Raw genomic sequence first — 2,568 nt, 5'->3', positions numbered from 1 at the left:
TAGGCATACGATGACAGGAATGGATATGTTTCCATTGTTAATACCATTAAAGTATTGATGAGCTTGTAAGAAAGCTAGTTTTACATGCATAAATTACACTGAGAAAAATTATCTTTTTACATACAGAAATAAATATTCTAGAATAATGTTATAGATAAATAGAAGGTTATAAATTACAATGAGCATTGCAAAATTGCAATATAAAACTATTCAAGCAAAATTATGACTGCTTTGTGTAGTAAATGTGTTTGAAAAGAAACAAATGGCCCTTGCCCGACTCACAGCTTATCCCATCACCTAAAACAACAACAAGTTTTTAGATAAATATATAGATCATTCATATATCTAATATATAGATAAATATATATAGCTATGACCCACATCTACTTAAATGAATTGTCATTTATTTGGCATGTCTAAATATGTATATTTATAAATAAAATAAATGCATACTATAATATTATATTTACAGGTATGGGTATAATACATTTTACATAATATTATTTTTAACACATTAACATACATCCATAACATAAATTGTGTATACATTATGCATTACTGAACTAAGATAAACTAAAAATGAACAATTACAAATGTAAAAATTAACACTGACTAAGATTAATAAATTAAGTAAGAAAAAATATCATTGTTAGTTCATGATACCTGTCACAGTCTGTCTTCACCACATTCAAGGACTCTTATTTTGAAGTTCTCTCCTGCACTACGTTTCCCAGAAGTCACCACCCTGATCACTCCCTCATTATCCCCACCTGTATGTCATTCCCTTATTAAGTTCCAAGTGTGTATATATATATATATATATATATATATATATATATATATATATATATATATATATATATATAGTGATATCATCTATCCTCTAGTTTTGTCAGTCCTTGAATTGTATTGTTATGTTTGATGTTACTCCTGCGTTTGTTCCACTCCAGTGATGGTAATTAAAGGATTTAAAGTTCTTACTCCTGCGTCTCCTCTTGACTCCTAGGACACCAAACGTTACAATACCAAAGCAGAACACATTTACTCATGTTAACAAATAAAACCTTGACGTAAACTGTTTCCAGTTTTTCCTTACCTGGGCTTTCATTGTCGGTTTGAGAGTCTGAAAAGAACACTCTATAAAGAAATTCACTGCTATTGTACAAATATATTCACAGAGTTCAATTGTAAAGGTATATACTTCGTATCCAACCTCTCTGTTCTAAATATTACGTACCTCATATTAAAATCGAGATAAAACACAGTTATTATTATTATTATTATTTGAACAGCACTAAAAGATGAGGATACTTACGAATTGGGCTTAAAAGTAAAATAAATACATAGAATCTCATATTTCAGATGCTTTGATATCCAAATGTGAAATAACCATTCGAGCATCTGTTTAGATAAACGGCTTTACAGCATAACGTGACTATTAACTGTATAGCATGCAGAAAATCTTTTCAATGGTATATTTATTCAAATATATTATTCAATTTGAATCTATCAAATGATGTGTATCATACCAATAACATGTTGCTGCTCAAAGTGTTTCACAAATGATTCTGAATGCAAGACATATTCAACGGTCTCTTGTCAACAGGCAGATCAAAGACCATTAAAAAGAAGTGTAATAGGGAGGATGATAGTATGACATGTGTTATTTTTAGATGTACAAGAATGCAATATGCACTGGCTGCTTTTTGAAAAGGGTTAGGTTTAGACCATGAGCAAAAATAAGACTGTATCAATAGAAACTTTCCAGTCCCTTTACAGACCTCAACTCTATTGCTTTCTTTTGTACTCTTTTCTATTTATAAATATATATTTATACAAAATATATTTTTTAAACGAGCTGGTTCATTCTTTTGTTACTGTAATTTATTATTGTGCTTTTATTAAAAATCAGAAAAAATGGCACATTCACATTTTAATACTGTGTGAAATGCAGTCAGTTGTCGGTTCTAGGTATTAAGGGGCCCAAGTCAAAATTAATGTTTTGTAAAGTAATGTTTAAGGTCAGAGGTGCTCATTGTAGCAGCATGCTAATTTATAAACAAAACTTTTTCTGATAAACTTATATAAACCTGTGCACCCCATCTCATAAGAGTTACCAATATCCAATCAGAATCAACAAACCAAATCAGCGAACACCTGGTGGTTTTGTGTCCTCATGCACATGACTGACAATAGCTTTTTGTATGTGCCTTGCAAATGTATGCTCTGCATTTGAAACACACAATGCTTGATGAAAGAAAGATCATCAAAGAAAGATTCTATTGAAGAGGGGTCACTGTGGGGCAAAAACAGTTCTGGTGTGCGTGTGTGTGTGTGGTAATGTTGGATGAATGAATGGATGTTGGATGCAGTTCAGAGTAGGATAAAGTTCATCTATGAGAAAGCATGTAATACTCAAAAGAGTTTGTGCGTGTACGTGAGCATATGTGTTTTTTGTTTGCATGCGCGTGTGTGCATATGTGTGCGTGCACAGGTCCGATGCCTTTATGTTTGCAAACACACATGCACATGTGCTCCTGAACTCTCAATTGTTCTCCTATTTTTGAT

This window comes from Xyrauchen texanus, chromosome 19 (assembly GCF_025860055.1).
Source record: "Xyrauchen texanus isolate HMW12.3.18 chromosome 19, RBS_HiC_50CHRs, whole genome shotgun sequence".
NCBI lineage: Eukaryota > Metazoa > Chordata > Actinopteri > Cypriniformes > Catostomidae > Xyrauchen > Xyrauchen texanus.
The sequence above is the reverse complement of the archived record's forward strand: the minus strand, read 5'-3'. Positions refer to the sequence as shown.